We start from the raw sequence: 16,675 nt of genomic DNA on the forward strand, positions 1-16,675 counted from the left end.
ATCCGCCATTTTGGCCTCTCCATTTGACGTATTCGCCCAAATTACGAATACACAACACTTTATGTTTTAGTGCAAATATTGTTTAATAGCTTTAAAGGTCCTTGTCTACATTTTTATACCAAAATCGCCATTTGACCATTAAAATGCAGAGTCTATTATCTACAAATATCAACAATACACCCCCTTTCGACCAGGAAAGACGAAGCCAGTGTAGCCGTTTAAAAATTCATTGTAGTATTCCAGCGACAACTCATAGTAGGATATCCTTATTTGAAAAATGCCAAGCGCAAAACTCCTCTCAAATCCCGAGCATTTCGTGCGTTAAAAAAAAGTGTGGACAGCGCTCCAGTGTCAAACTGTTGCTGCACTTGTTTGGGCGTGGCTATAAGCATAGTGACATGAATTTGATTGGTCAGTATTTTCAGGCAAAGCACATGTTATCAGCAAACAGAAAACAAAATATTGGAAGCGTGAGTCACGCTACCCAAAAATAAAATCTTTTTTTACATATGTTTTTTTCTATAACTTTTTTCATCATGGTTCATTCATCATCTGACATAACTTTTTAGCGAAATCTAACCATAAGATTATTGAAAACAAGCAAAATTGTTGGCGACCACCTTTAACCTCATCAAGCAACATTCAGACACAAATAAATAAGCGTAGTAACGAACAAAACTGTCAAACTTTTTATTTTAATCATATGACCCTCTGTGGTACCCAACTCCAGAGAACGACCCAAGTATGACTATATGTTTGCCATTCACATCAGAATTGTGTATTTAACAAGAAATTTTAGAATATATATAAAATGAGAGTGGTAACAAAATTCCAAAACTCCAGAACCTCATTTGAGAACAGTTCCAGGGCTCCCCCAAACTGTGCGTCCTTGCCTCCAATGCGCTGAAGTGACGAGGGGGTCCCGTGTTGCACTATACCTATAAAGGTGCGCGTCCCTGCGTAATATACGCACTAGAAGCAGAAATCACGTACTAGAAATCCATGGTGGGGGTCTTGGGACGCAATCCACCTATGAAGAGCGGGTCCCAGGACGCACTAAATTTACGTTATCGTGCGCCCCGTAGGTAGTTTTTTCAGACTGCAGTGCAAGCACACATGATGCCAATTTCCCGCGGGAAACGATATCATAAAGGAGTCTGTGAAACAGACGCAGATGAAGCAGAGCTCGGCAAAGGTTCTGACCTAAAAGGCACTGCTTGCTAGTTGCTGGCGCAAAGGTATGTCGGGCGACTTCAGCGGTTAACGAAAACGGTGTCACAGATCAAGTTAAAGCCTCACTCCGCCTCAGATGAGGTTTACAGAACGATGGAATCTTTCACGAAATAAGCAATTCTAACCTTATCGCTGAAAGTCACGTGATGCTTAGCGACATCGGCAGAATGTGATGTTTTTCAATCTTTTTCGGTATTTCTTAGAAATTCGATTCTGTTTTGCAATATTTATTGAAAAAAGTTTAAATCGATAACTTAATGACAGAAAACGTAGCTAAAACGAATTACTCGCAATAACGACATACTGCAAGGCGTTCCATAGTCATTCCATTTCCGTTTGACGCCATGGACTTCAAGCTTACGAGAGTGAAAGTGAAAACGATTCAATGGACGAGAGTACCAGACAATTTGATGGAGCGATGTTTCCTTAACCAAATCATGTTTGTTTGGCTGAATGCCGCAGGCGAATTCAGGAATTATAACAGATGTTCCTGTCGAACCGTCATTTTGGAAGGGAAAGTAACGCTAAGGTGATTCAAACCGGTTTACGGCAGTGACGCTCTTGGTGCGAGATTGAGCGGTATCGTACTGTCCTACAGGAACTCCACCCGGAGCCTGGGATTCCCTGTATACAGGGAAAGTACGCCTACAGGAGGTCCACCTACAGGGATTCCTAATCTTTTGGTTGACATAGACCTCTTCATCGTCACTGCTAGGCTGTGCGTTTAGCGATATCTTACATAGGCCTAATCAAGTAGATTTTTCAACATTTGTATTGTTTTGTATTGTATTAATACACAACAATACAGGTTGTACAAGTTTGCGCACTTAGCAGTCACTCCTTACTTACAATCGTGCATGGTTCTGAAACTTCACTCACTAGAAGCACACATTTTTTCCTATGTGTACTGAAACGATCTAATAAACAAAGGGAAGTAAGCGCCCTAAATGCATTACGACATGCGCAATAGAGTATGACAGAGTTATGCTGGCGAGTAAGATTTTCACTGAAACAAACCCAAAGGTTCCCGAAACATAACAGGTCGTTAAGTTTGTTTGATTTGGTCGCCGTTTGCTGGTTATGTAGCGGAAATGTGTTTCAACGAAAGCCATTGAACTATTGTAAACAGCGTACGCATTGCGTTTGAAAGGTTTCATCGACCATTACAACACGGGGGATAACCTGACATAAGCGGGGCGGAAGTTGTACGATTGAAAGCACGTTTTGTCAGTTTTCTTGGATTTACGGCGGGAAATAAGGTAAGCTACTGATTCAGCGATGACTTAACTTGTTTTTCGATGCATAAATTATCATAGAGCGGTTGATATTTGCCCATAAATTACCCTCGAAGCTGAAAATATCGGCAATCGAACGCCAGAAATGGCTGTGTTCGATGGACTTCGGAAGTAGAAATTTGCTTTCTTTCACAAAATCAGCTCGTATTTGACATCGGTTTGGGATTCTAATGGACGATGGAGTCATTGGAGACGCAAAGAAGTGCTATTTTGGGGGTACAATATATCGACCGAGCCTGTAGACGAGAGGCGGTCAAATGTGAGAGATGAGCATACCAATATCAACAGCTCTATAACATTTTATGCAACGAGAAACAAATCAAGGCATCGCTGTATCAGTAGGTTACTTTAAATCCCGACGTTAATCAAACAAATCCAAGAAAACTGACAAAACGTGCCTACACTTGTGTCAGGCCCTGCGTATAACTTCTGCCCCGCTTATGTCAGGTTATATCCCCCGTGTTACAACAGAACGACGAACTTCAACCCCTATGCTGATTTACCTTTGAGGGATACTCCTAGCAAAAAAAAAACTGTCTCCAAGCGCCCTAGTTTGAGGTTTAGATTCATGACACCACACACCCAGATTACCTAACAATAGTGTCTGAAACAAAAACCACGAGTGTGCGCGGGACTTTCAGCCCATGAACACAGAAGAAGAAGAAGAAGAAGAAGAAGAAGAAGAAGAAGTCACGTGTAAGATCTCAAAATTCATCCAGAGGAAACAGCAAGTACTAAAGTCTATCCAGAATAAAGCTTGTCTCGGTGACTTTGTCATCATGAGCAGAGAAAAATTAGGTCCCTGCAAGACTGTACTTTGACCCGACCTCATTAACATAATATACACACGTGTGAAAAGATGGTTCACTTGTCACTTGGGTAGTCTCTCTCGCGTATGAAGGATAAATTGCATATAACGAGCGCTTCAATGACGAATAGTGAAGAAGCAATGCTTGACCCAAAAAAACTGCTCCTACATCCATTGTCATTTTGCGACGCATTCGAGAAACAAATGAAAAATCAAACAAATATCAACTCCTCTGTTAAAAAGGTCAAGTGCGAATCACGTAAGGATGGTAATATAAACGCCTATCAAAAAAGAAATTGGTGCTGTTTTGAGAAAATTCACCGCATCAAATATAATTTTCAACTTTAATTCATGGGCTTATAGTTTCTTTAGAACAGTGCAATAGTAGTCTAAATTTGTGTTAATGTCAGTTGTTAATGATATTCGATACAACTGAGAAAATATTGAGAAAAAGGAGCTTTTCATCCAAAATAGGATCTTTTATCTGAAGGAGTCATCCAGATTAAGAATATACGAGGGTGTTTTTTTTCCATTTGTCGCGATCACCTAACCTTCCGTGGCCATATTTCATATTTCTCAGTAAGATAAAAAGAAAATAAAAAATAAAAATTACAACAGAATTACAGCGACGCTATGTCAATAACGACAGTTGCGGTAGGAAATTCTGCGTGTATATAAAACACATTTCAGAACCAAAAGTGTCAGTGTGCTGAGGGCAGACTACTAAGATCAAACTATAAGCAACCACAGCAGCTGAATATGACATTGACTTGAAGCAAGTTTTTTTTAAATGTTAAGAAAGGTCCAGGTCCGTCGCAACTTTTGTCGCAGGGTAAACCGATAGGTCATACACAGGTTCTCTGGTAAGAGGTCGAAGTCGGGTCGACTATCCAATCACTTGGAAAATCCAGTTTGGTGACAGGCTGCAGACAGCAATAAAGCACACCTCCTAACGGCAGATAATCACACGTGCGCACCCTTGCATGTTGTCCGCAAACAGTTATACAGTCCTCCCTTGGCATCCCAGTACAAACGATGTTGCGCAAATGAATTCTGTAGCCTGGGTAAGCCACGAAAGTTGACTGTAGGTCAGCTTCTTCACAACCTGTGGACATAGATTATGTCTATCAGATTATCTCATTTGGACATAGATTATGTCTACCAGATTATCTCATTTATAAGGCGGTCCTGAATTGAGCCCAAAAGTCTTGAAGACTTCGCGAAGTGTTTTTAGCGAAACCTCAGTACAAAAGCTTCGTTCGGCCAGCTTCGCGAAGTCTACTTTGCGAATCGCCCAGTTAAGGACAGGCTTATACTGCCTTTCTCTACTCAATACCCCACACCTCACACCCTTCCTACCCCTTCGGGGCTGCCAGGACAACCAACCCTGGCAACTGCACATCACAATGAAGATTCGAAAGGTCAGGAATCGCTAGTGAGTTTTACCAGAGACATACATCTCTGGTTTTACATAATGATCCTCGAAATAGGAATTCTAATTCAACGTGGATTGGTCAGGTAATAAGTAGAGGTTACATGCCGAGTCTCAGTGATTATTAAAAATAATGGTCGAAGTTAGCGGATCATGAAAAATGCGAGCTTCAGCGAGCTTTTTCATGACCGCGAACTGAGACCATTATTTTTTATAATCACTGAGACGAGGTGTGTAACCTCTTTATTCCTCCTTTCTTCAGTTATTCAAAGAAAAGAGGAGTTTTTTTGGCGAAAGTTTGATCGAATCCTATTCACTCAACCAGTCAACCTGCGCAGGCGATCGATTAATGCGCGGTTGTATAGTTCCGTGCAAATTATTCCATTCTGTTAACACTTTTTGTCAGTTTTCCTATTTTGGACTAAAATCAAGTACACAGATATGCTGTGGCGGCAAAGGCAGATATTGTGTGTTCTGTATATGTTTTGGTATCGCTAATGATAATGTTCTTTCGTCAAATGGGACTACAAGGGCGGATCAATTCACTTTGGAGGGGGGGGGGGTACAAAATGACTGCGAAGATACAAGTTGACGGCGTCGAAGGCGCCTATGCCTCTAGGGGGGTCCGGGGGCATGCCCCCCCGGAAAATTTGTTTATCCAAAGAAGCAAAATAGAGCTATCTGGTGCATCCTGAGCCAATAAATTACCTCTTTTTTTGGGGGGTGGGGTGGTTACGTAACCCGTGTAACCCCCCCCCCCCCCCAGATCCGCCCTTGGACTAGCAGACGAACTTTTGCACCCGTGTTCCAACGTTAAAAACTGTATGAAGTTCAGTTTTCTGGGGAAAATAGTGTATGAAACCGCTTTATGTTGTTTAAATTGATGAGATGTGTGCATTTGGTTGCGTGTGATCTGTTTATTAGATGAAATATTGTTGAAAACTGACCGTCGGATTGCAGTCTGTTGTCGAAGAAACTGAGTGAAAAGAAATTTGAAAGGGGAACTACTCTTGTCGCTAGACAAATTATGTAGTTAATGAGAGTTACTTACCTTGGGAATTTGCTTGTGCACAGCAACAACCAAACTCATGGATTTTATATGGAGATTCATGTGTTCAAGCCTGTAGTTGTTAATTTAAATGCGGTATGTTTGTATTGTTACTTTGCTCCAGAGATGTATACTTCGTACATTAGAGCGTTCGGAACTTTTCACTCGCAAACACTGAGTAGTACCGACGCAGAACAGCTTCTCAACCCATTGCGCTATCGAGGATTCAGGCTGTTGCTGGGTCGTTGTTTGTTTGGTTGCTGGGTGTTTATCGAAAAATAACTAGCTCTACAAGTTTACAGAGGTAAAGAAGCAGAGGGGGGAATAACTAGCGTTGAAGGGCGAGAGGTGTTAAAAGCCCTGCGGGCCTCTTCAAAAATTAAAAGATTAACTGTTGAAGCAGTTACAGTACGCGCACACACACACGCACACGTACACACGCACGCACGCACGCACGCATGCACACACACACACACACACACACACACACACACACACACACGCGCGCGCGCGCGCGCGCGCGCGCGCGGAAGGCAAATATCAGCTATGTTACAAACGAAGTTAAAACAAGTCGCGTAAAGCGAAATTACTACATTTAGTCAAGCTGTGGAACTCACAGAATGAAACTGAACGCACTGCATTTTTTCACAATGACCGTAGTCCGCCGCTTGTGCATAACGGAGTGAAACTGACGAGCCTGTTCAGCGCGGTAGTGGTTTCGCTGTGCTGCATAGCACGCTTTTCTGTACCTCTCTTCGTTTTAACTTTCTGAGCGTGTTTTTAATCCAAACATATCATATCTATATGTTTTTGGAATCAGGAACCGACAAGGAATAAGATGAAATTGTTTTTAAATCGATTTCGGAAATTTAATTTTGATTATAATTGTTATATTTTTAATTTTCAGAGCTTGTTTTTAATCCAAATATAACATATTTATATGTTTTTTGAATCAGGAAATAATGTAAAATAAGATGAACGTAAATTTGGATCGTTTTATATAAAATAAAAAAATTACAATTTTCAGATTTTTAATGACCAAAGTCATTAATTAATTTTTAAGACACCGAGCTGAAATGCAATGCCGAAGTCCGGCCTTTGTCGATGATTGCTTTACAAAAATTTCAATCAATTTGATTGAAAAATGAGGGTGTGACAGTGCCGCCTCAACTTTTACAAAAAGCCGGATATGACGTCATCAAAAGTATTTATCGAAAAAAAACAACGTCAGGGGATATCATTGCCAGGAACTCTCATGTCAAATTTCATAAAGATCGGTCCAGTAGTTTGGTCTGAATCGCTCTACACACACACACGCACAGACAGACAGACACACACACACACACACACACACACACACACACACACACATACACACACACATACACCACGACCCTCGTCTCGATTCCCCCTCTATGTTAAATCATTTAGTCAAAAGTTGACTAAATGTAAAAACAGGAGGTATAAGCACCTTCGACGCACGAGTCCTTGGAGTTTGAGTAGTAGTATCCAGGAGAGCAGAGACATTTGCCGGCGAAACACTCAGACAGGGGCACACCACACTCCCTGTTGTTGCTGCACTCTCTCTCCAGCCAGTCTAGATCTGAAGAGAATAAATCGTGAAATGCGATATGAAAACATTCAGTCCATCCGGTGTCCTAAAATATTGAAAATTAGTGTACTGGGTCATTCTCCACCAAGACCAATAATCGTGATCGTGATTGGCGTTTTTTGACCTTTCTGTGACCGTTATTGCTGAAATTTTCATTTCTGTGATCGTGATGGGACTTTGCCCGTGATCCGTGATGACAAAAAAATCAAGTCTCGTGATCGTGATCGTCATTTGTTTTCGTGATCGTGATGGGCATTGTTGCAAAGCATTTTATTTTCAACGTACATTTTTCACAGCTGTATCACTCTATGATCCTCTATTCGTCAAGGTGTTTGTGATCGTGAAAACAAAAATCAAGGTAACTGTGATCGTGAAAGCTAAAATTTCCCACCCTTAAATTTTAAACCCTTTGGGGCCCTCAGTTTTCGACAAAATCAAAAATGTGAGGACAATTGTAAGACAAAATGTAATCAATGGTTTTCTTGAATAAAAGTAATGCACTCTCAAGGGTGGCGAAAATAAAATAAAATCATGTTTGGTAACATTTTCAAGAAATAGCTTTCAAAATACGGCCGTCTTCTGTGCCGCCTAAACTTTGGTAACAAAAAAAGGATGTCATAAAATAGAGTTATCAATACTCTGAGAGAGAAAAAATGCACAAGCAAATGCCCCCAAATGATTATCTGTCAATTTTCAAGAACATCCCTTCAGTAGTTTTTGAGATATATATACTTTCCACAGACACACACAGTCACACACAGACACACACAGACACATTGTATACCTCTCCGCCCTCGTTAAATCACTCAGTCATAAGGCGATTGGCAGTTGACTTGTGTTACACGCAGGTGGCTGACACCGGTGTAACACGAGAAAAGTACTTCCATGAGATTTGTACTCCGGAGTAACAATTTCGTACGAAAATGTTACTCCCTTTACGAAAAAAGTACTCCTCCATTGCACGAGAAAATTACTCCCCACGACAGGTGAATTCCGAGTAAACATTTCGTAAAAAAATGTTGCTCCCCTGACGAATAAATAACGAATAAATTACTTCACCCTAACACGAGCAATTTAACCTCCCATGCCAGGTGTACGAAATGTTTACTCCCTTGTCCCCTGTTAGTCTTGGTGGTGGAAGGGGTGGAAGGAGGGTAGCGCGACATTCGTTTGCGCGAGATCACATATTATTGGCATTATCCCTTCGCCCGCATCCCATTTTCGCGTACGAGATTTTTACTGAAAAAAAAATGGGGAGTAACAATTTCGTGGAGGGAGTAATTTTTTCGTGCCTTGGGGAGTTCTTTTCTCGTACGAAAGGTGTACTCGGAGTAAGAATTTCGTACGAAATTTTTACTCCGAAGTAAAGTTTTCGTGGAGACAAAATTTCCTGTTACAACGGCCGTATACTTACTCAAGTGCCATAGAGACGTGGTAGCCGTCAAGATCCTTTCATTTGCTGACGTCATCCACACTGCATGTCCTCGACACGTAGTGCCCAATGACGTGGTGGTGACGGTGAATGACCAGCAGTCTGGTCTCTTCCAGCAACTGCTTGCACAGTCAACTGCCGACGCTGCCTCGCTCTCAAAGAGAAGATTTTCCAAGAAAATATAGTTTGCCGGCGCAGCTTTCTTTGCCAACAAGCTCTGTTGTAAACTTACTGTTGACTGAAATAACGTCATACACATGACAGACATCACAAGAATGATAGCTGGCGTCATCGTAAAAACCTGAGCCTCCGGTTGCGGAGCAACGTTGTCGTTGTTTTAAAGAACGAGTTTCAATCTGATTTTGTCGTTGTTGCTTCTGACTTGAACATAACAGATACATACATCCTCACGATTAGCTGAAGACTGAGTCAGTTTGAATTAGCAGCACGGTTGAAGATGCAAGAGTTCCAATCAGATTTCGTTTTTCTTATTTATTATTCAGACACTAACACAGCAGGCGCGCGCATCAGCAAGCAGTCTAAACATCGTCACTTCTCACCCACTCAGGTTGCCAAATGCACCAGCAAATCTGAACGAGCAACAATTCTCTAGTAGAGCGGTAAGTGTTTAAACAAAAAGGTACTGTGTGTGCGCGCGTGTGTCTGTATATGTGTGCGTGCGTGCGCGGGCGCGAGCGTGTGCATGTGTGTGTGTGTGAGAGTCTGTGCGCGCGCGCGCGTGTGTGTGTGTGTGTGTGTGTGTGTGTCTGTCTGTCTGTGTCTGTGTCTGTGTCTGCGTCTGTCAGAGATTTGGACCGCCTGAGTCAGTTAATCAATCAATCAATCAATGACGCTTATATCGCGCATATTCCGTGGGTACAGTTCTAGGCGCTCTGCAGTGATGCCGTGTGAGATGTAGAGGTTACACGCCGAGTCTCAGTGATTATTAAAAATAATGGTCGAAGTTAGCGGATCATGAAAAATGCGAGCTTTAGCGAGCTTTTTCATGACCGCGAACTGAGACCATTATTTTTTATAATCACTGAGACGAGGTGTGTAACCTCTTTATTCCTCCTTTCTTCAGTTATTCAAAGAAAAGAGGAGGTTTTTTTGCGAAAGTTTGATCGAATCCTATTCACTCAACCAGTCAACCTGCGCAGGCGATCGATTAATGCGCGGTTGTATAGTTCCGTGCAAATCATTCCATTCTGTTAACACTTCTTGTCAGTTTTCCTATTTTGGACTAAAATCAAGTACACAGATATGCTGTTATTCTGCTGTGGCGGCAAAGGCAGATATTGTGTGTTCTGTATATGTTTTGGTATCGCTCAGGATAAAGTTCTTTCGTCAAATGGGACTTGCAGACGAACTTTTGCACCCGTGTTCCAACGTTAAAAACTGTATGAAGTTCAGTTTTCTGGGGAAAATAGTGTATGAAACCGCTTTATGTTGTTTAAATTGATGAGATGTGTGCATTTGGTTGCGTGTGATCTGTTTATCAAATGAAATATTGTTGAAAACTGACCGTCGGATTGCAGTCTGTTGTCGAAGAAACTGAGTGAAAAGAAGGGGAACTACTCTTGTCGCTAGACAAAGTATGAGTTACTTGCCTTGCGGGAAATTGCTTGTGATGAACGTTTGAGCACGGCAAATCTAGATTCAGAAAACAACCGAACTCATGGATTTTATATAAAGATTCATGTGTTCAGGCCTGTAGTTGTTAATTTAAATGCGGTATGTTTGTATTGTTTGCTCCAGAGATGTATACTTCGTACGTTAGAGCGTTCGGAACTTTTCAGTCGCAAAAAGTAGTACCGAAACAGAACTTCTCAACCCATTGCACTATCGAGGATTCAGGCTGTTGCTGGGTCGTTATTTGTTTGGTTGCTGGGTCATTATCGAAAATTATTCCCCCCTCTGCTTCTTTACCTCTGTAAACTTGTAGGGGTAGTTATTTTTCGATAATGACCCAGCAACCAAACAAATAACGACCCAGCAACAGCCTGAATCCTCGATAGTGCAATGGGTTGAGAAGCTGTTCTGTTTCGGTACTACTTTTTGCGACTGAAAAGTTCCGAACGCTCTAATGTACGAAGTATACATCTCTGGAGCAAACAATACAAACATACCGCATTTAAATTAACAACTACAGGCCTGAACACATGAATCTCCATATAAAATCCATGAGTTCGGTTGTTTTCTGAATCTAGATCAGACGTTCATCACAAGCAATTTCCCAAGGCAAGTAACTCATACTTTGTCTAGCGACAAGAGTAGTTCCCCTTCTTTTCACTCAGTTTCTTCGACAACAGACTGCAATCCGACGGTCAGTTTTCAACAATATTTCATTTAATAAACAGATCACACGCAACCAAATGCACACATCTCATCAATTTAAACAACATAAAGCGGTTTCATACACTATTTTCCCCAGAAAACTTAACTTCATACAGTTTTTAACGTTGCAACACGGGTGCAAAAGTTCGTCTGCTAGTCTCATTTGACGAAAGAACATTATCCTAACCGATACCAAAACATATACAGAACACACAATATCTGCCTTTGCCGCCACAGCAGAATAACAGCATATCTGTGTACTTGATTTTAGTCCAAAATAGGAAAACTGACAAGAAGTGTTAACAGAATGGAATGATTTGCACGGAACTATACAACCGCGCATTAATCGATCGCCTGCGCAGGTTGACTGGTTGAGTGAATAGGATTCGATCAAACTTTCGCAAAAAACCTCCTCTTTTCTTTGAATAACTGAAGAAAGGAGCAATAAAGAGGTTACACACCTCGTCTCAGTGATTATCAAAAATAATGGTCTCAGTTCGCGGTCATGAAAAAGCTCGCTAAAGCTCGCATTTTTCATGATCCGCTAACTTCGACCATTATTTTTGATAATCACTGAGACTCGGCATGTAACCTCTACATAACTACCCCTACAAGTTTACAGAGGTAAAGAAGCAGAGGGGGGAATAAGAAATTTTATACGGCCAGTAATCGCAGCCATTTCGGCGCATATTTACCTTTCACGGCCTATTATTCCAAGTCACACGGGTATAGGTAGACAATTATTAACTGTGCCTAAGCAATTTTGCCAGGAAAGACCCTTTTGTCAATCGTGGGATCTTTAACGTGCACACCCAATGTAGTGTACACGGGGGGGGGGGGGGGGGGGGTTCGGACACCGAAGAGAGTCTGCACACAAAGTTGACTCTGAAATAAATTTCCGCCGAACCTGGGATCGAACTCACGCTGACAGCGGCCAACTGAATACAAATCCAGCGCGCTACCAACTGAGCTATATCCCCGCGCCATAGCGTTCTAAAGTGACACGTTAGATCGTGCAGCTAACATAGTGAGAATAATTTCAAATCGATGATTGAAACAGGGATGGAAGCTAACTTCTGTTTCTATTCAGCTCTTCAGTTCTATGGACCGCACATGGCGTGCATTTATTCTTCTCCTCGAGTGCTGTTGTACGCTTCTCGGCCCATTCATACGCAACCTGGAACAACGCAGGCCCAGCCTGATTTCATTAACTGTCCATTTGGCAGGTCATTAAATATGCAATGGCAATTTATGCACGCAACAAACCTTTAACTTTGTAAAACTGATGTGAGAAATTGATTCATTTCGTCATTTCTTTCAACTCGGACCATCTCACCAGAGACTGATCATATCAAACGCACATTCAACCAAGTCTCTTATTTATTTAGGATGCATTAATTCTCCTTATAATTATATGTCTGTTTGTCCACTATCAAGATCATTGGGTCGATGTACTCGTGGAGCCCTGCACTAGCAGGTGAATTAAAGGACGGTTTTAGTGGCTTTGTTCCTCCCAGTCAGGTGTTGGTCTGACGTAACCACATCATTCACCTTGGAAACGGTTTTATTGTTGTAAGCACATACAGGTCTTTCACACCGGTGGTCGTCTTCCAGGCTGTGTCTTTCACGTCAAAATTCTTCTGTCCATTTTGTAACTATAGCATTCGATGGTGCCTTTTCCGAATAACTCCTAATAATATCCCCATGAACGTCTTGACTGTTAAAGCCCCTTTTTTGGAAAGTACTTTATTACCGCTCGTTACTGTGTTTCTCCATTTTCTAAGGCAGCGACAAGTAGACCATTCTAATGGTTGATGACGTCCTGGGCATTATGACGACTGTTATATTACCTTACAAGAGGCAGGTGTGCAAATGTGTGCCAATTTTGACAACTCTAGATAATCTAATCTCCTTCATATGTATAGGTTTCACATTTTTGACACAACCCTTGTCAAAACAAACAAAACAAACAAACACACTTATAGTATCAGGAATGTGCATGTGAGTATGTACTTTATTTACATTCAGTTTTGTAAACGTAGTTCTGAATAGAGCACGGACTTGAACTACAGCGGAAAACATCTGTATTTTTAGAGAAGGCAGGTGACTCTATCAAATCGTCAGTCTGGCATGAAGGTTGAACGCTGCGTTTGGTAAATCAATCATTAATGATTGTATCCAACTTATTAATAACATCTCATACGTTCGTCATCTGTGTTGTCCATAGCGTTGTTTACAATCGTGACTTAGATATGTTTTAATAGGGTTCTCTACAAAACCAGCGTAGTGTTTTACTCAGACACAGATAGGTAATAACACTGAGAATAAACCTAACACCTGCAATCTTGAATTACAGTCGGTACCTGCTACTGTTACTTCACTTGCTAGAAGCATGACCTTTAAAGGCTCTGCCTAGTTATGGTCATTCTAATTGAATGTTTTAATATTCTCGTGGGAGAAAGTTAATTCTGTTTACAATACTTATCTGAAGAAAAAAACCGTTTCAAGTCCAGTCGACTTTTGATTTTTTGTGGGGTTTTTTTTTCAAAATCACAACATAAAGTTGACGGCAAAAATATTACAGTACCAATGTTGTAGCCGTTTGCGAGATAATTATGGGGGGAGTAGATTGGTTGCCTGTTAGAATGTAGCAAGATTGGTACAGGTCAAAGCACTGTTGTAGGTTTAATACCGTCTTTTTCAATTGATTGTACATACATGTACCACCATCGCAGTTTTTTGTTTAGTTCAACAAGTACAATAAATTCCTCTAAGATTGAAAATTCCTGAAATTTTGAAATGTTGTAGGCCATTGATTTACTAAGTTATGATACATAATGATATGAAGATCAATTCCCGTACCCAAGAAAATGAAACAACAGACTTTTTTTTTTTACCTCTGTCCCCTAAATTTCGCACTCGTCACTCTGCATTCTCCGCACACAGTGATATCTGCACATTTCTGAGATGAAAGCAGGCAGACCTTTGACATGTTGAATGTTTATACCCTACAGTGACACGAATATTTTTGCAAACATGCACGACCTTGACCTTCACACAAGAATCGCGACTTCGTGACCATATATCTGTATTTTTCACACACAAAAACAAGAAGTAAATGATAATGTGACCACTGCCGTTAAAAATGGAATGCGCAACAAAATAAAAACAATACCTTTATTTCCATACGTTTTACTTGCATAATAACCTAGAACTTACATAATAATAGAAATGTTTGAAGCATTGACAACCTGTGTGCTAAGATTGCGTTTTCTTAAAACCAGAGCATAATCAAAAGAATTGATTTCAGAACCAAAGAGTGGTACATGCAATATATCTCACTCTTCATGCGTGAGACATACTGGGATGTTCCTTCTGGAGCTCCTGCAGCAGTCTGTTTTGAAATAAAACTGGCACGACGCCACAGACCCGAAAGGACAACTCATCCTTCAATAGTCATTTTGCAACGTCTGTGAGTAAGAAAGGAACACGCAAACAAATCTCGAATCCTCTGTTGAAAAAGGTCTCGTGCGAATCACGTAAGGAAAGCAAACGCATATTAATTTTGTTAAACAAACAATGGACCCTCCAATTCTGGACACATATGGTATGAGATGACAGAACACAGTTAGCTGTGTTTAAAATTTGGACATCAATAGATCACTCGGCTAATTAGGCGTTTTAAAAACTTCCTGTTCACAAAAACGGATGACTGGATATGAAAATAAGCCTTCCTCGCACATAAAGCTTCCTTTGTCTCAAAGATCTGTAAGCCTGTGCCAAGTCAGGTCATACAATTTCACAGACACGTTGGTTTTTCAAGTTCATAATTAAGGCTGGAGTATGCACCTGAGGCCATATTTTAAAGGGGTTAGTTCAAGGTTTGCTTTATCAGGAAAAAACAAAAAGAAAAGGGCTTTACGAGCAAAATTTTAAGTTAACGACTGAAGTTAGAGCATAGGTGTCACAAAGTCTTTTTCATGCAAACCCTACTGAAGAAATTGTAAGATTCTATTGTAAATATGCAAACAAAATAACAACCAGATGATCAAAAACAGAAAAAGAGAAATAGGGAAACAAAATAGAACATAAAACAGAGTGATTTTACTTGTGAATTCAGAAGAAAAAAACTTTAAACCCATTTTTGAAGCTCAACTTGAAGCATGGAGCACAGACAAACATAAAATAAAGGTGTTCGAGTGGTTACAGTGTTCAGACATTGTGTTAGATACCAAGTTGAATTATACCACTTTACCACCGTTAAAAGAAATACACCCCTTAACGCGCAAAATCTTGAACTGTAATGCTTTAACTACCCCCGCCCCCAACCAATTTTGACAGAAAAGAGTGCATATTCTCTTCCAATTAGAAAAGTAAGATAATGAGATGATCAGAAACTGAAAAAGAGAATTAGGGAAACAAAATAGAACATAAAACATAGTGATTTTACTTGTGAATTCAGAAGACAAAAACACGTTTTAACCCATTTTTTAAACTCAATATCCAGCATGGAACACGAACAAACATAAATCAAAAGTGTTAGAGTGGTTACACTGTTTTGAAATTGTGTTTGATGCCAATTTAAGGTATCCCTCTTAACCACAGTAAAAAGAAATACACCCCCGCACACAATTTTGAAATGTGATGCTTTTAATACCCCTACCCCATTTTAAATCATAAATGTAAAAAATGAAAAATATACCGACAATGGCAAGTCTCGAACCGGCGACCTCATGATCTCAATCGCATTTCACTAACGACTGAGCTAGAAGGCAAGCTGACTGTAAGGTGAAAAATAGGAAACTATATTTTGTGATATACTGGATACTGACGACAGGACACGTTTTCCCGCACGAATGTCGTAAATGCAAGTTCTAGTGATTGTTTTTAATTGAACTGATAGAAAATGTCGATATTCGTAAACTTGTGGCATTTCCTAATGTTTATTTCATTATTTTGCATATGGATATTATATATTATGGCTAATGCGTGGATTAACTGTTACGACACAAAAAGCGTTCTATATCCGAAAAGGAAGGCTACTCCAACGTAGTCTACTGGTGTATTCGACAGCCTTCAGATTACAAATTGTCAACATACAAATATATTCTTTGTCACTAACGACAGTTACGGTAGGAAATTCTGCGTGTACATCAACGCATTTTTTTATTTTTTATTTTTATTTTTTTTATTCTCTTTTGGTGAAGTTTTTTTTTTTTTTTTTTATTTATTTTTTTTTTACATACATATAATTCTGTACATTACAGGACATCACTTAACCAAAAGGACAGATCCATATAACCGAAAAACACTTGAACAATTACAACATACATGGGGTGGGAGGATGGGTGGGGGGGGATGTTCAGAGCTTGGTGGTCGCAGTATCAAAAGGTTTTGAAAAAGAGAGAAAAAAAACCAAAAAAACTCTAAGGGTTACATCAAAACATGCATATACAGGCGCCAATCCTTGTAAAATTT

General features: G+C 40.3%; 1 long non-coding RNA gene across 1 annotated transcript; it reads right to left on the minus strand.

The window, feature by feature from the left end:
• Positions 1–291: 291 nt before the first annotated feature.
• LOC138958469 (uncharacterized) lies at positions 292–9,074 on the minus strand. The gene is made up of 3 exons (XR_011453413.1): positions 8,843–9,074; positions 7,288–7,413; positions 292–4,441 (listed from the first exon to the last, which is right to left on the minus strand). It is a non-coding gene; the product is annotated as an uncharacterized lncRNA (long non-coding RNA).
• Between the last annotated feature and the right edge of the window lie 7,601 nt (positions 9,075–16,675).

This window comes from Littorina saxatilis, linkage group LG2, assembly GCF_037325665.1.
Source record: "Littorina saxatilis isolate snail1 linkage group LG2, US_GU_Lsax_2.0, whole genome shotgun sequence".
NCBI lineage: Eukaryota > Metazoa > Mollusca > Gastropoda > Littorinimorpha > Littorinidae > Littorina > Littorina saxatilis.